The sequence below is a fragment of the Rhamphochromis longiceps genome, linkage group LG9 (genome assembly GCF_057381845.1).
Source record: "Rhamphochromis longiceps isolate RC_006_pf linkage group LG9, R_longiceps_female_GT1.1, whole genome shotgun sequence".
Lineage (NCBI taxonomy): Eukaryota > Metazoa > Chordata > Actinopteri > Cichliformes > Cichlidae > Rhamphochromis > Rhamphochromis longiceps.
The window spans coordinates 24,330,190-24,347,286 of record NC_140565.1 but is presented as its reverse complement, the minus strand read 5'-3'; the positions used below and the strand labels follow the sequence as shown (position 1 = coordinate 24,347,286).

The 17,097-nt window shown below is 41.4% G+C and overlaps 1 protein-coding gene across 1 annotated transcript in view; it reads left to right on the top strand.

The window, feature by feature from the left end:
* The first annotated feature begins 278 nt into the window (after nt 1-278).
* Nucleotides 279-17,097, top strand: part of cyribb (CYFIP related Rac1 interactor Bb) — a 40,266-nt gene continuing 23,447 nt past the window's right edge. Inside the window, exons 1-2 of the mRNA XM_085418973.1 lie at nt 279-420; nt 14,950-15,038. The gene's annotated coding sequence lies outside the window, so the exon portion shown is untranslated. The remainder of the gene's footprint in view (nt 421-14,949; nt 15,039-17,097) is intronic.

The window sequence follows — 17,097 nt, the reverse complement described above, 5'->3', positions numbered from 1 at the left end:
TAGAGGCGCTATGCTAGTTTATTGCCCAAGGGCACGTCGGTAGAAAGGCTTCAGCTTTGATGTCCGATTGAAGAACTAAGTGCAAACACTGTCTACTGTCTAATAAGACCTAACTTACGCGGCGGTGGGTTCCATTAAATCTATTTTAGTAGTGATAAGTGGAGGTGACCGTTGACACAGCATCGCGCGTGTCCGCTGACCGGGCGCATCTATTTTCAGTTCTGGAGGGGGAGGAAGGTGTGCAACTCACCCCCATCCGCGCTCAGAGGTGGGACAAACCGAACTCCCCTATCGTTTGACGCTGGATAGCTAACCCGGAAACAGCGGCAGCAAATCGCTGTTCCCTTTCTTTGAGCCCGTACCGCTGCTTGTAGCGTGGTGTCCAGCCGACGGTTGCCGTGTTTCTCCGCGAGCATCAAGGTAAAACACAAAGAAAATACTACTTTATTCGCACTCTTTCTTTCCTTTCTGTTAGTCACCTTCGCTGTCCGCCGTATGCCATTCATTGAAGCTTGCTCTGAGTGTTAGACTTTGCTCCTCGAAGGCAAAACTGTTGAATTAAAAAAAAAAAATCAGGTAAAATCAAACCTAGGTAGGGTTAAGTTGGCGTTAAAGTAAAAGGAGGGGTAAATGCGAGCATGACGGTGTTACATCCTCGGTGTACCGTTAACTTCCCCTTTCAGAACAACGGACTGGTTCTCAGACAGGAGGCATTAGGCTCCGATGCTTAGCAGGATTTCCCTTAATTTATCCACAGACGCTGAGCGATACATGCCTGACCCACAGCACTTCACCGATGACCAGGCTATCAGCTGTGTTTGGCGTGTGTGCACAGTTTTAAACGGACCGTATGGCTGTGGATTAGGACTGCGCGCTTGCAGGCAGCAAATGAAGCTTCATTAAAGGAAATGCACACACAGTGACAGATGGGGCAGCAGGTTCAGGGCTGGGTTTGTCTTCGGTCATATTTTTATTTTAAAAGCTGTGGCTTGATTTCAAAGCGCTGGGAGTTCATATAAAGTGTCAGCAGTAGCAGCCGCAGAGTATACACATACCTGCAAAAGTCCGAAATTAGACCTGCTGTTGGTTAATTGAAGTCACCGCATGCTTTATATGCTCTTTATAGAGGTTTCTTACATGAATAGTTACTACAGTTGCCAAGTAATATCAAGTACCTGAAAATGAGGACCCTTTTTTTGCAGTCCAGCACTGGGATTTCTGTAGACTGCATGCTTAATCTTTGCATCAGTGTTTCAGTATAACCACAGTATATAATTTCCTGTCTGCCCAGAAGTGGAAATGAAACATCCAGACGATTTGTTGACAGTGTTTGGAAAGTGCAATGTCCTACTTCAGATTCGTCTCAAAGGTCTCAGGCTCGCTCCTGCTGCAATTTAGGAACCCCTGAGTGTAGTCAGACATGCACAAAGTTACTCCACCATCTTTAAAGATGGCTCAAGTCACTTCAGTGCGTCGCCCGGATATTGCAGACTCATACTTTATTTCACAATTGCTTAGTATCACTTTCCCCTCCATGTGTGGCTCTAAAAGGGAGTGGAGATGGGAGTGTTAGGGCTTTCTCAATAAGGCTTTTTCCAGTGTGTATTAAAAATTTAGGCCTTCAATGTGATTTATTTATTTATTTTAAATGACAAAGGAAGGAGTAACCTGCACAGACTTCTGTATAGTAACGTTTTCCTACAGGCACATTTTGAGACAGAAAAAGCCCTTCAGCCCATTTAGCTGAGAAGTAAAATATTTGCATCCATTTTTCAATGCCGCCGCATATAGAAAAGGCACTGATAAATGTACAATTTCCTTTCCGCTCAAAGTCTACCGAAAGTGGAAGTGAAACGTGTGCAGACGGATGCATTTTAAATTTATCTCAAAGGTCTCACTCCTGCTGCACATTAGAAACCTCCAAGTTTAGTTAGACATGTAAAACGTTGCTCCACTATCTTTTCAGATGGCACCAGTCATGCATACCAACCGGATATTGCAGACTCATACTTCAATTCACAGATGTTTACTGTGACTTTTCCCCTTGTGTCAAAAGCACCTCAGATGTGGCTTAAAAACAAGTATATGATGTCGAGAAGGGATGGAAACTGAATCAAGTATCGCCTCTTTTTATGTTTTAGACCTCTAAAGATTGACTGGAGGACGCAACAGTACCCAAGTGTTGCCACAGTCAGTTGTGAGATGTTAGACGAGGTGAAACTTGTTGCGCCCTGTCTCCTTCCCTTGCTGCTCTTGTGTGAACAGCTGGGATCATCGCCAGTTCCTCCTTATTTTTATTTATTTATTTATTGTCTTGATCTTTCTGCTGTCACAAAAAGTGTAAAAGCGGGGAGAAAAGACTGCTTGCGATAACAAAGTGAAATGTTGTGTGGAGGAAGTTGTTTATGTGAGCTTTTTAATTTTTTTTTAAATGCTCACAGTCTTGAATGAGAAAATATGGTTGACTTGGCCGCGTGTTTTCCCTCATAAATCCTGCAGGTACGGGCGTGCAGGTGCGCTTAGGCATGACCTTTTCTTAGAAATCAAATGTGGGCTGGATACTGTGACGTGTCAGCAGCAAATCGAACAAATGTTAGGAGCCCTGGGGGTGACTTTCGCGGGTTTAATCTTGTGTTAATGGAACAATAGGCATTTGGAAAATAATGTAGTTTTGTAGTCAACAGCAGCAGATAGCCTTAGAATATAATAAGACAAAGATAAACAAAGCCTGCATAAAAGAAGTGCACGTTTCTCCCGTGAGGAGAGATTTTCCACGTTTTCTCCGGCAAATGTTGTTCGGATAGTTGTACACGGTACAGCTGGTAGAGAGAATGTAATGGTGGTCAGTTTTAATTATTTATAATGTTTCCAGGAGTCTTCCCGAGCTTTTCAGTCATCACACAGACCGACCTGCACTCAAAGCCAGGGCAATATTATATATTTTATATTTACTGTTCTGATAGCTTTACATTTCCCCACATTGTAGAGCTCACAGGACCCACTCCCTCAAACACACCTGTTGGCTTCAGCTTGGGTTACTGCAGTTATTCTCAGTATGCTGACACTCGGTCTGTATTATATAGAGTGTCTCTGATGGTGAGTGGATCGTCTCACGCTGAACACACTGAACATCTCCTCATCTTTGAGTCATTGTTGTAACACGTCCAGCTCATGTACCATTGTGTGGTTTTTGCAGCAGTGTTGTGACATTACAGGCAGCCCAACACATGTTTATTTACTACACAGTGACAGCTTGGTCCGAGCATTTTTCATGTTTGCTGTGGCCACGTAGCCAAGCGGCGCAAGATTATTTTCTGGTTTGGTAACGTAATTTAAGCTTAAAGGAGGCAATGACCCAAGCACTTGTGCAACACCACACAACCCAACGCAGTCCCCTCAAATAACCGCCAAAAACAGTCCCCACAGAAAAGATTCACGAGTATTTGCCTGTTTGCCGTGCTGTTCGTCTTATTGTGTCCAGCACTCGTTTTTAAAATAGCGCAGCGAGCACGGTTGGCAGAAAAGCGTTGTATTGATCCATTTCTCTGGCATTAAGCTGTTTGTGCAGTTTTTGGGATTAACTTCCTCAAACTCATCTGGCATGTTCAGCATTCAGCTCTAACACCATTATCATGACATGGCCTTAATCCAGAGGAGCCACAGACTTCAGCATTTCAATTTTAAGATTGTTCCCCCCCCCACATATGTGTTTAAAGACACTTAAATTATAAATCCAACATTCTTACACCATGCACTTTGTTTAAAAGTTGCTCGGATCACTGCGTAGGTTGGTAACCTGCCTAACATACGATATTATCGCAGTTTTTGACATCTTAAAAAAAGCTGAGTATTGCAGTAATATGTGTTGTAATTTATCAAATTTTTGCAAATGCAAATTCTCCTCAAATTTAAACTTTGTCAGTATTTTTAGTCCAATAAGCTAAAGTTATTTGCTTGAGTTATTTTTTTGCTACAAAATAAGACTGTCAAGCACACCAACACAGTGTTACTGTTGCCTTAATACGAGTCAGTTTGCAATTGGATAGGCTTAGTTAGCAATTACATGCAATGTGTTTCTAATAATAAATCATAAATCATCAAATATCACGTATCTGTTGCTGTCTTCATGGACAGAAGTTCACATGTAAATATTAAATTTGCACTCAGTAAACTTCCTGTTCTTCAGGAACCTAACCAGAACGCAACCAGCTGGCAACTGGTTTAGTCGAGTTGTGCTTGTTCGCAAAGACTCATAACATGTTGGCAATCCGTCTGCATTTATAAATTAGAACGCATGTATTCGCAAACCTTCTATAATCGCTCAGAGCGACTGCAGTCGGTCCAAGTCAGACTGTGACTGTTTGCAGAAAGGTTGCCGCCCAGGTGACCTGTGCAGCCACCTTGCGATAAAAGTGGTTGTCAGTGCGCAGCACCCTCAAGCTCTGGGCGAGCATTTAGTTACCACAGTCTTTCAGAATGTGAAAAGATTCAGTAGAAACACCAATCAGAGGCAAGGTTGCTGTCCTATTTTTATTTGTGTGACTGAGCTGTTAGCTTGCTCTGAATTAGGAGGTAGCTTTGTTGAGTTGAGTGTGTCCAGTGTTGGATGGTTTTCCGGTTGCGCTGACTTAATGTACGTTTGCTTGGCTAACATGATCTCAGGATGGCGGTGCATGAGATGGGCCCTTTTTCTTCATCTTATTCCCAGGGTATTTTCATTTATTTAATAAAATATCAATATTTTGTGTCCCTTTATCAATACAATATCGCCACGCACTGTATTGGCCCCATTACACTCAGTGTTTTCCTCCATGCAGCTAGAAAAACCTGACACCCTCTAAAGAGTTTTTGCTCTTTCACTGAGGGAAAATAGTCAGGACTGCCATTAACAATATATTTTTGAATATGCATTTACTTACATTTACTCAAGCTTACAATACATCTTTGTTTATCAAATGTTCAAAGGAATATCAGAAAAAGACATCAACGTCTTTTAACTGCAGTAACTAGCACCTTTTGCATTAATTACATGTGGGGCCAATTGTGGTTGTGTGCACAGGCACCTCCTCACGCAGGCCACATGGAGCCAGGAAAAACCCAGACTGTTATGACTAAAATGGGTGAAACCTTGTGGTCCTTCATGCTTCTGCATCAAATTTGGTAGAGAATTCTGACTTAGCTGACTGGTATTCATTCTCTAAAAAGTGTAAAGGTTTTTCCAAATCTCACACCGTTCTGATTATTCTTTTTATATATATATATATATATATATATATATATATATATATATATATATATGTATATGTATTTTGTTTGTTTGTTTTTTTACAATAACATAGGTTTAAAGGATTTTTTTTCAATTTGGGAATTAACAAAGAAAGGACTTTTGTGATAGCGGTTGTCTAATATACCCTCTGATCACACGTGATTGTATTCCTCCCTTTGCATGCCGGCTCATGTCCTTAGATTTGAACTGTCGACTTATTTTGAGTCATTTACTAGTAAATCCTAACTGTAATGCCCCCTCATTCAGAGCAAGATCTAAATCTATTTTTCTTGCAGTTGTTTGGAACTTTATCTCTACTGTTTTGTGGTCTGTTCTTTTGAAACCTCTTTGTTTCTTATGCACTTCCTGCTGCTGTGTTGGCCAAGACGACCTCGGCGAGGGACTTCTCCTGCCTAAATAAACTATTACAAATGATGTTAAAGGGCACTGCATGCTCCCTGCTGTTCAGTCTGCAAACGGATATATTTAATAGTTTACTGATTAACACACGCTGACTGTATTTCGCATTAAATGAGCACAGAAAGGTGGTCTGAGGCTGCGGTGGTCCTCACTCTGGTTTGTGTTTGTAGCTTTTGGCGGGGACGAGTAATATGCTTTTGATATGTGGCTCTGATGTTTATGAGTCAGTGTGTGTGTGCCAGTTTCTAATCTGCAGGGCTGGCTGTGCTGGTAGACTTGAGCATTCCTCTCAACTTTCTCACTTCCGTCTGTGATCCTGCTTCATCTGAAGCCCAAAGCGTGCACATAATGAGAAAAGAAAGCAATCTTGTTTCTTTTCTTTTTCTTTTTGCTCTTGTAAGCAGGCATCTGACGGCCTTTAATGGGATGCTCACTATTTCCTGCTTGGTGTATGCACCAGCAGCAGCATCTCCAATGGAAATATGAAGCGAGGTGGACTTTGCCATGAGAAACTGCCGTTTAAGTGGTCAAGTCTTCTCAGTATTCTTAGTTGTGTTTTTGGACACAGACTTTCAGATGTATGATTTGTTTCCAAGTAAAATTTTCCACTGTTAAAGGGCAAAAAGGTCACATTTGAGGCCTGAGGGGGACGGTGGTGTGTGATAGCTTTCAGTGCTCAAACCAGAAACCACAGTTTGAGTCATACAAGGAAACGATTTTTACTCTTAGATTTGTGTTATTTTAAGTGTTATTGTCACCGGAAAGGAGTCGGTTAAGTTTAGGGACTAAAATCGACTCAGGTTTAGGAAGGAAAAACTACTCGTTAGGTTTAGGCACAAAACAGCTCGGCTAGGCTTAGGCATTAAATGGTTGTTCTAGACTTAGACTTAAATTGCTCAGTTAGGTTTAGGTTTTATACTACTCAGCTAGGGTAAGGCATTTAGGAAAGGAAAACTATTAAGTTAGATTAAGGCATTAAATTATTCATGTTGGTTTAGGCATTAAAATAGACTTGTTTAAGTTAAGGTATTGAAAATGACTTTAAGTATAGGCACTCTGTTGGGTTTAGCAAAAACTAAAAGTCAGTTAGGTTCAGGTATTAAATTATTTGGTTAGGATTAGGTATGAAAAACTACTGTTAGGTTTTAGCAATAAAAATGAAACTAGCTGATTAAGTTTGTAAAGAGCTCGTGGTTTGGGTGAGACTACCGTGGTTCTCACTTTTTCAAAGCTAGTTTCATCGGTTGCCATGGTGACAGGACCTCTCTGAGGAGTCTGGTGTCTTACATGGTGCAGAAGCGATAGACTTCCCCTTACAATACATTAGTTTCCTAATTGACATCTTGCCATGAGACTGGGCTGTAGTATACCACATTAAGACAATAAATATCACTGCTCACTCAATGAGAAGGAAAAAACACTGTGCTCCTACCCCCACACTCATGCACTGAAAACCCCTTCAGGCTCACACTAGAGAAAATCTACTTTCACTTCATCCTGCTGCATTGAGAGAAATATTCACTCATGACAAAAGCCACAGTGGGGATTTTTATTTTATTTTATTTTTTTGTGATAACATGTCAGATTCAACAGGCATGAGATTCTCATGCGGCTGCCTACATTTTCAGCAGACGCTCAGAGCAGACGTGCTACCACAGATGGCAAATCAGCATGGTACAAATCCAGTTTTTGCATGAAAGTGTTGCTGTGCTGCCCCCGCACCAAACCTCCCATTTCACATAGTATTAAAGCTGTTATATAAAAACGAGTCGCTCCCACTTTCACCCCAATTGCCTGTACATTGTGTAGTCAGGTCTAGAATTTCCTGCTTGCTTCAACCTGATGTAGTACATCTGAATATACATCCTTATGTGAAATAATGTAATGGTGCTTAATATTTTGTTCAGCCAAAATACTCTATTTAGTCCATTAGTCAACAAAAATGATTTTCTCAGTTTTATGGCATTTTAAATTGAATATTTGTGGTGTGGGGCTTAAAAGGAGTAATTGGAAGATGTCCCCTTGGATTCTGGGTAAACTGTAATGGACATTTTAGAAATTTTATGACACTTTATTGATAATAACCAGGGTTTAATGGGATTTGGCATTAAACCCTGGTACTTAGAAGTACGCTTAGAAGTATATTTTGTTAGGTATACCTGTTTAACTGCTTATTAATGCAAATATCTAATCGGCCGGTCACATGGCAGCAGATTTAAACTGAGCATCAATTGGCATGGTTGTTGGTGACAGATGGGCTGGTCTGAGTCTTTTCAGAAACTGGTAATCGCCTGGGATTTTCCCACTCGACAATCTCTCGGATTTACTGAGAAATATCCAGTGAGCAGCAGTTCTCTGGGTGAAAGTGGCTTGCTGATGCCAGAGGGCAGAGGAGAAAGGCCAGACTGGTTTGAACTCAGTTGTAACATAATGTTTAAACCAAGGTATGCAGATGAGCACCTCTGAACACACAGCACATCGAACTTATAGCAGCAGAAGACCACACTGGGTGACCCTCATGTCAACTAACAGGAAACTGTGGCTACAGTTTTCACAGGCTCACCAGAAATGGTGCAAAGGACATGAAAGCATGCTGCCTTTGATCAAAAGTTCAGGCTGGTGCTGGTTGGGATGTACGCAGTCCAATAGAACATCTCTGTGATGTGATGAGACAGAAGATTCTCCTCCAGGATGTGCAGATGATGACAGCAACTTTTTAAAATTTTTTTTATTTTTTATACCATCTTGTACCACCAGCTTTTTTAAAATTAAAATTCTGGCTTTCAAGTATTATGTTTAACAGTTCCCTTGTTAACTCTTTCAAATCAAATCTATGTTATTTTAAAAAAAAAATCACAATCTAAGTATCTTCTTAGTATCAAAGACATTTATAATGGATCTGTGTGCCAGCGTCTGGTTGCGTGATTGACTGTAGATCCCTGGCACGGTGTAAATATTCCTGTCCAGCAGAGAGGAACGAGCCCTAAACAAGCATTTGTTGTGTCATTTCAGTTCAAGCATCTCCGGCCCGTGTAAGCGATCTGTGGGAGATTGCTTAATGAAATGATTTTCCACAGAGGCTCCGCTGTGCTCTGCGGGCTTCAGTAATTTCAGTCACACAGCCGATATCCCTCGTCAGTCCTCAGCTCTCGCTCGCCAGAGGGGAAAGGGGAATACAAGTAGTCATGACAACCCAAGTTTTTATGGAAGATTTATTCAGAGGTGTCGAAACTAACAGCGTGAGGGACAGTTTTAAGTCCCAGTGTCACTTTCTTCATTTTGGTTCTGGAGATGCTCACAAGTCTTTTGCCGCTCTCTCTCTCTCTCCTCGACTGCACAGCCAGCATTTTCCATCTAGGCTCCATCATCACAAGAAAACATCCGCCTTTGAAGTTTCATTCATACAGCTGCAGTATTGTAAAACACACTACACAGGTGAGATTGGAGGTGTTGTCAGTTTTGGAAAGAAAGTTGGAGCTTATGATCACATAATGTCGGTGACCCAAATGTCATGTTGAGTGTAAATGTTTAAAATCTCTAGGTTTCTAAGCACATCACAAGTTGTGTGTTTTGTTTTTTTTTTGTTTTTTTTTTAATCACTCTGTATTTAAAAAAAAAAAATCCCCATTTAAGTCCTTCAAACAGCTGTAAGTATTTAAAAATCCATCTACACCTTGTTAACTTTCCATCCAACTTCTTAAGCACTTATTCAGTTAAGGGTTGCAGGAGTACTGGGGCTTATCCCCGTATGTTGTTGGGTGTGAGGTGGGGTTACCCAGTACAGGTCAACAGGCAATCACAGGGCCAACACACTCACATTTGCACCTACAACCGACTTAACCATTTAACCTAACATGCATTTCTTTGGTCTGTGGGAGGAAGCTGGAGTACCCTCATGGAGCCCATGAAGGCATGAGGAGAACATGCAAGTAGAGCAGGGCGATATGACCAAAAATATTTATCATGATAGACATTTGAAAATTTGTGATAACGATATAACTGACGATATAATTGACACTAGAAAAAATACTTTGCAACTCCACAACTTTATTAGTGCACCCCCCCCCCCAAAAAAACCCCCATCAATGTATTTTCACTTCAACAAGCAGCTGTTTTTTTATGTGCATTAAAGTTATATAAAAATTTAAGAGTGAAAATGCAAATTCCTCGCTGACAGTTCAACCAAAAGGCATTTTCAGTGGAAATTGGCCGACATATCCTCAGCATAACCATGTATAATATCCACAAAACTTAAAAAGAGGTTATACACACACAATACTGTAATACTATATTGAAGCACAGTACGTATCACTCCGAAGCTCCTGCCTACGACAGCCGTAATGCTCCGACAATCCATCAAGCGGTGCGGCTTCGTAGCTTAGCAAAGTCGTACTAAAACATTTGACAGATTTTCGAGCGCCGTGTACATAAAATCGTTTCGAGGTCAGTAAACACAACCAGAATTCATACATAAGGCACACGGGGTTATAAGGGGCACTGTCGATTTTCAGAAAAATCAAAGGATTGATTTTAAGTGTGCCGTATTTTCCAAAAAACATGGTAATAACGACGGCCCGCTAGCATGCTCTACCAAAAATAGTGCTTTGTTGTGTATCTGATGGACGAAAGCCAAACCAGTTCCACATCACTGAAGTTGGAGCATTTTTACAAACCAATTCTGGTTCATCCGTTTCATTCAACGATCCGCTTTCGCCCTTCTCATTCTCCGCCATGCTTTTTCCGCCATGTGCGTATGAAAACAAAGATACTGCGCATGTGCGTTTTACCCATATTCTATCGCGATATTTCATTTTCTTATCGTTGCCCAACATTATACCGGTATTACCGTGAATGGTATGATATGGCAGAGCCATACATGCAAGCTCCACACAAAGGCCTCCGATGGCTTAGGCAGTTCAAATATTCTTTTACAACTGAAACATCTGAAGCTTAAAATTGGTTTTATCCATGTGGATGACAACCCGATGTGCTCCAAATCTCACTGATTACCTTATGCAGCACATGTTTTAGTGTTTGTAGTGCACACAGCATCAGGGCCACACACGCTGTCCCACATTTATTGAGTCCTTCATGTGGCTGAGTAGAATTAAAGCCAAACAAGTGTACACGGTGTGTTAGCTTATTGCTCCTGCAATCCGAGAGAGCACAGTCCAATATGAGTTTGCTACACAAGCACTTATTGTTGGAGCTTTTGTGATCCAACAGCAAAACTGTAATATTTTATACACTGTGCAGAACAGACCAATCCAGCTCTGGTATGCAGCGACCCTGCCCCCCTTTTTTGTTTTTTCATAATCAAAACAAGGAAATAAATGAAGGAGCAGGAAGTGAGCACATGGTTAGGAGAAAGCTCGTTGCCATGCCACTCCAGCATGTAGTTCGCTGGAGTTTTTGTTTATGTTTGTAACTGGAGTGTAATGAAAATTGCATTTAGCCGCTCCTTCTGTCTTGGTTTTATTTAGATTGACCATGTTCGGATGAAGTACCTGTTGGGAAAAGCGTAGCTGCCTCTGAGGTGACTAAAACCCCAAACTGTGAAACGCCCACATCGGTTAACTGTTAACTGTTTTGTCTCTGATTGCTTTGATTTTTTTTTTTTTTTTTTTTTTTTTTTTTAAACGCTGCTTGGAGGAGTGAGCAAAGTTGAATCACCGCTCGCACACATGCTCACACACAGCCTGAGTGCGCTGAATGAGCTCATCGTGTGGGTCTTTTCCTGCAGCAGCACTCAAGTGAATGACTGTGTACTTCTGCACTCACAGGTTGAGCCATGCACCTCAAAAGCATGGTGGTGGTTAGAAGAACTGATCTTAGTCATTTGCCCCAGGATAATCTGATTTAATTTACAGGCGAGAGAGAGAGAGAGAGAGAGAGCGAGCTTGGGCAGCCTCGTATTTATTGTATTAGCTGTAACAAAGCACTATGAAGTAGCATCTAACCTATGTGCTTGACTTTTTAGCCAAGCTAGCAGCTCGCCTGCACTCCAGTGCTTTCTTCACATGTAAATGTCTCATCAGTTGAATGGATTCTGATGAAGTTTTGTACAGTCACAACTCTGGCTCTAACACAACCACAGTGATATGTTGGATGATGCCTGGTTCTACTGGAGGTTTCTTCCTATTAAAAGGGAGTTTTTCCTTCTCATTGTCACCAAGCACTTGCTCAAAGAGCATCATGTGATTGCTGGGATTTTCTCTGTATTATTGTACAATGTCTACCTTAAAATGGAAATGAATTTCCATCCACTAGCACGATCAGACAATACAATCTGTGTTGGGTTAAGCCCCTCTGCACTTTGTGTTTAGTACATGGACTTAACAACTACGTGACCCACTGATTTATCATCAACATGTGGCAACTCCAGTATCAAGGTTGTGAAGTGATTTAAAAAAAAAAAAAAAATCACTTCACTAGAATTGTTATGAAGAGAGTGGCGATTATAACATGAGTCTATGGCAGGGGAGGGAAACTCCAGGCCTCGAGGGCATCCTTGAGCCAACACAGCTGATTTAAATGGCTAAATGACCTCCTCAAAATGTCCTGAAGTTCTCCAGAGGCCTGCTAATGAACTAATCATTATGGGGTGCAACAATACTGGTATCGAACAATAAAATTTTTTTTAATTTATTTTATCAACTTTTCTTCTGACGATGCTGTCTGTGTTGAGAGCTAAGTGGATCTGCGTTCGACTACTCCGCCTAGGCTGCACTGTCGAGCGCAGATCCACTGAGCGCAGCGCAGTTGCAACATGGCAACTGCCTCAACAACCTCCCCCACCCTCATTCAGATCTGGCCTTTGGAACTATTTTGGTTTTCATGTGAAGTATGACCCTGATGGTAAACGCGTCATGGACAAATTTAAAACAGTATGTCTGATGTGCCACGCAATGCTCAATTACATGGGTGGCAACTAGTGCGTTAGCTCGTTAACGTGCTGACGCCGTCCAGCCCCACGCACAGGGCGATCCGCGGTAACTCGTTAACGGAGATTTGCTGCGTTATGGCCACGTTAATGTCATTTTAACGAGATTAACGCTGACAGCACTAGTGGGAATATGACTGCACATTTACACTGACATCATCATTGGAACGAGCCATTTCTCTGTAATAAACTCTTTTCCAAAGATGAGTGATTTCTCGATCAAATTTGTTTTTTTTATTACTTTATTTCAGCAACATTCAATTTAAAAACTGTACTTTTGAGTTAAAATATATATTTATAATTTCAATAAATTAAAATGGCATGAACATTTTTTTTGTATCGAAAAAATATTGAACCCTGACACCAAAGTATGAACCAACCCTGAATTTTGTGTATCGTTGCACCCCTACTAATCATGTGATTCAGGTGTGTTGACCCAGGGTGAGATCTAAAACCTGCAGGACACCAGCCTTCAAGGCCTGGAGTTGCCCACCCCTGGTCTATGGGGATCACTAAACTCACTTATGGGGCCGGCCACATGTGGCTGTTAGAGGAACTGCAGTTTCAGGCACTACAGATTTGTCTTCATTTTCCAGCCCTGGAGGACGTGGCTTGATTTAGTATTAAACAGACTTTAAAGGAAGCAGTAGACTTCTGAGTAGTTGGATTTTCTTATTCCTCAAGTATTGTTTTAATATTTTTAATTACATTTTGCATGAAAGTCTATCTACAATGGCAAGACTAATGGAACTTTAATTTTAATAGTCTGTGGGACTTGTGCAGAATCACAAGTCTAACAGTATATCAAGTATGAATGGTATGCTTTCTGAAAACTCAATAAAAACACTTTTATTATTAACAGTATATCAAAATGCTGTCTTTTTTTTACTGCCACGCCTCTCTGCTGTAATGTAGCTGATTAAATATCCTGCCATGCTGTGTCTTCAGCAGCTGACTTGCACTGTTTGATATTACAGAACCAAACCTTAACTGTAGCACCACAGCTGACATACTGCTCTGCATGATGTAGGCTTAAATGTAACCTCAAGCGATATTCAAGCGATGATTTGGCTGTATGTTGTGACCCCAGCTGTGTTTGAGATGCATAGCGGACTCCCATGATGCCCTGCTACAAATGTTTCCTATGGCATGTCAGCTCTGTTGGATTAAGAGCAAGTCACATTACATTAACGGGGAGAAAAGTAAAATAGGAGAGGCTGTTACACCCCCTTTTTTCAGGTTCACAAGAATGTATCTTCCTTGTTTAGTCTTATTTTCTTCTTCTCTGGTTTCTCGTGTGTAGCTTAGCCCTTTGACAGTGTCTTATTTCATCACGTTTGCCCTCTGCTCAACAAGTCTCTCTCAGGCTTCACTGTTCTTGTGGTTCTGGGGTTTGAAGTCTGATCACATTCATGCATGACCAGCACTGATGCCACCGCTGTGCATTTGTATGCAGGCTGGCGAGAAGAGAGCTGCCTCGGTCCTAATGGTCTCACAGTCTACTGAGCGTGCACTCTCAATCAGGGCTGCATGACTTGTGAAACGAGCTTGTGGCTTGCAGAGACTGTTGAATCTTGAAACTGAGAGTCGTGAGGTTATTCTCTTCTTATTTAGACCTAAGAACCAACCAGATGCACAAAACGTGTGCTAAACGTTTCAGTCGCTTCGATTTCTTATTAATGTGGCGGGTTTAGGCGTTTCCACATCTCAATAAAAGGACTCAAACGTGAGTGGGGTGAGTGAGTTGTGCTGTAGTCCTCTTACAGGAGGAAGCGTGGAGTCTTGTAGAAAACCTGAAGTGAATCAGAGGAAGTGTTACACAATAGGAAGTGGTGTGCTTTTTTCATGCGATTCTGTTTGTTCCATGCTTCTTTTTTTCTCCTTTCTAAAAATTCACTTACTCTGGCCCATATTTCTCAAGGTAGTCGCATTAGGATAGAACAGGCCAGTTATTGCCTATTGTTTGTGTTTGCATTTTCTCTCATAGTGCTGTGTTTCCTTTTTTGTGTGCTACAGCTCATTTTAAAAGGGAACCCAAAGACAGGCAGTCATTTCTAAAGGGTGTAACCAGTATGTGTGAAGTGTGCAACAGTAGTGTTGTCCAATTTTGGTAAAGTCAAAATGCACAAAATAGTTGCTTAGCTGTGGAGTTTTTTTTGTTGTTTTTGTTTTGTTTTTTTGGTGCATTTCAAATAATTTAGTTGAACTTTGTCTGCAGGAGGAGCAGTGATGCCACGTCTTGTTATCTTGTTTTTTAGGATTTTTTTCAAGCTCTAGATTGTAAAGTTTTATGTTTTGTTGCTGTTGATCTTTGTTTCAGAGGCTGACCTCTGCTGGAGGACTGTGACCCCGGGGCCACCTGCCAGGCCGGGCCTCCCTGCTCCTGCCAGACACACAGCTCCACTGCTGGTAAGTCCTAAAAGATGCTTTTCTGTTGATGTGCTAATCAAATAGGGAAAAAACTGGAACGGTTCATAATAATTTAAACTTTCAATGACAAATCTTTGTGCCGTGTTGTGGCAACATGTAAACACAAAGCAGGAAATTCACTCTGCAAAGCAAATGCATGTCCGGACAGTGCTCACTAAGTCAGACTGCTCAATGATTATATTAGCTTTGAACCTCATACTGCACGCTAGTCTGTGGTTATTTCCATTGGAACAGTATAAAATTCCCACTCAAAGTCCGCAAGTTGCACACGTGCATCATTTTCATCAATGCAAAAATTGAAGCTATTTTTATCCTCAGCATCTTTCTTTTCCCACCCCTGATTACCATCTGCTTATCTGCTGTTATTTTGTTTGCATGTCTATTTATACCTGCACATATTCACAACTGATATGTTTCCTTATTTGCATTCACTGCAGGTGCTTAAAGGCTTTTGAGATCATCATAAATACTGCCGTCATTCATTTGTGTAACTATATTTTTCCAGTTGTTTAGGTCATTGGCACATACTGAAGCGTGTTGAATTGAATGGAAGCATTTCCCTAAATAGAGGCTGAGTCAGTTCATTTTGCTTTCTTTCCACTGCTAGTGTTTTTTTTTTTTTTTTTCCATGCTAATGTGGGATCAGTATAGGTGGGAGAAAATTCAGTTAGCTGCTGTTTCTATTACAAAGTTTGGCTTCAATCACAAACAGAAGTGGCATACTTTGCATTCTCAGGCCAGATCTCAGGGAAAATTGGTTATAAAGCACATTTTTAAGGGAAAATTGAGGCCAGGTCACTAGGTGCTTGAGTTTCTGTGTCTTTTCACCTCAGACTATCCCAATTTAACAAATCTCTGAGCATAAAAGTGCATTCACTCGTAAAAATAATTAGAAAATCTTCACCATTTATCTTCTTGTCGCTGGTGGAAGAGCTACTGCTGTAATGGCCCGCGTTCATAAAATTTCAGCCTACTTTTCTGACAACCATCACCTCATCTCATTGACGTTTAAGCATTAGTAGCTCTCTGTGCACAAATACAGACATGTCATTATGTAAGACCGCCTGTGGTGCACCTATGCCTGTTATAGTCCTAATGTGCAGTGCTGTGGGTGTATGTGTAATGCTGGCACAGGAAATGAAATGCATTGTGGGCCATAAAAAGGAGTTGAGTAATGTAGGTGCTCCCGGCTTCCTGTCCCCCCCATCAAGGCCAGAGTGTTTATGTAACCACAGGGCACGGGGTCACGGCTCCCGTGATGAGCTGGCAGCTCTGGTGGTGGACGGTGTTTAGTAGTTGGTCAATTGTGGACTCAAACTCACTCCTGGTGATTTTAGACGAATATTTTAGTGCTGTGTCGTTCATCTCTCCCTGCTCGTATGCGTGCCCATCCCTGTTGTATTTTCCTCTGTGTCTCCTTGGAGATTGTTACCATGCCACACAGCTATCATTTGATTGGCTCAGCTGTGGAGCTGGAATGCTAGGCTTCTTTGACAGCTAAGCCTCAGGTGGTTCATATATAGGATTGCTAAGTCAGTGTGTGTCCCCATGTGAGGCTTGTAGTGTGTATGCGTGTGTATAGGCTAATGCTTCTGCAGTGCCTTATTGAGACTCAAATCTATTCACTTAAATCGGCCTGAACGGTTGCTGTTTTGGTTGCTGTGCAGTATACGACCCTGCAGCGGTGCAGGGGAACAAACATGTGATGGACTATACGTGAAGAAAGGGAATGAGTTAATGCAGCAGCCTGAGGTCTGTGTGGAAGGGCGGATTAACCCTGCTTAAACCAGGGGGAAGGTGGCAGCCATAGATGAAGCTGTTCTTGGCTCTTATAATTGGATCAATACTGCCCCCAGCTGGTGAAGCCTTGAAGTGTTATTGTTATGGACATGAATGCAAAATATGTGTAATTGTCTTCTATATATAGCTCTAAACTTGCACTAAATTACAGATAGAAGCTGTTTTTAGACCAGTTTAAGTGATTCAGCTGGTAGATCACATAATAAGCTGTTATTTATTTTTATTTATTTATTTATTT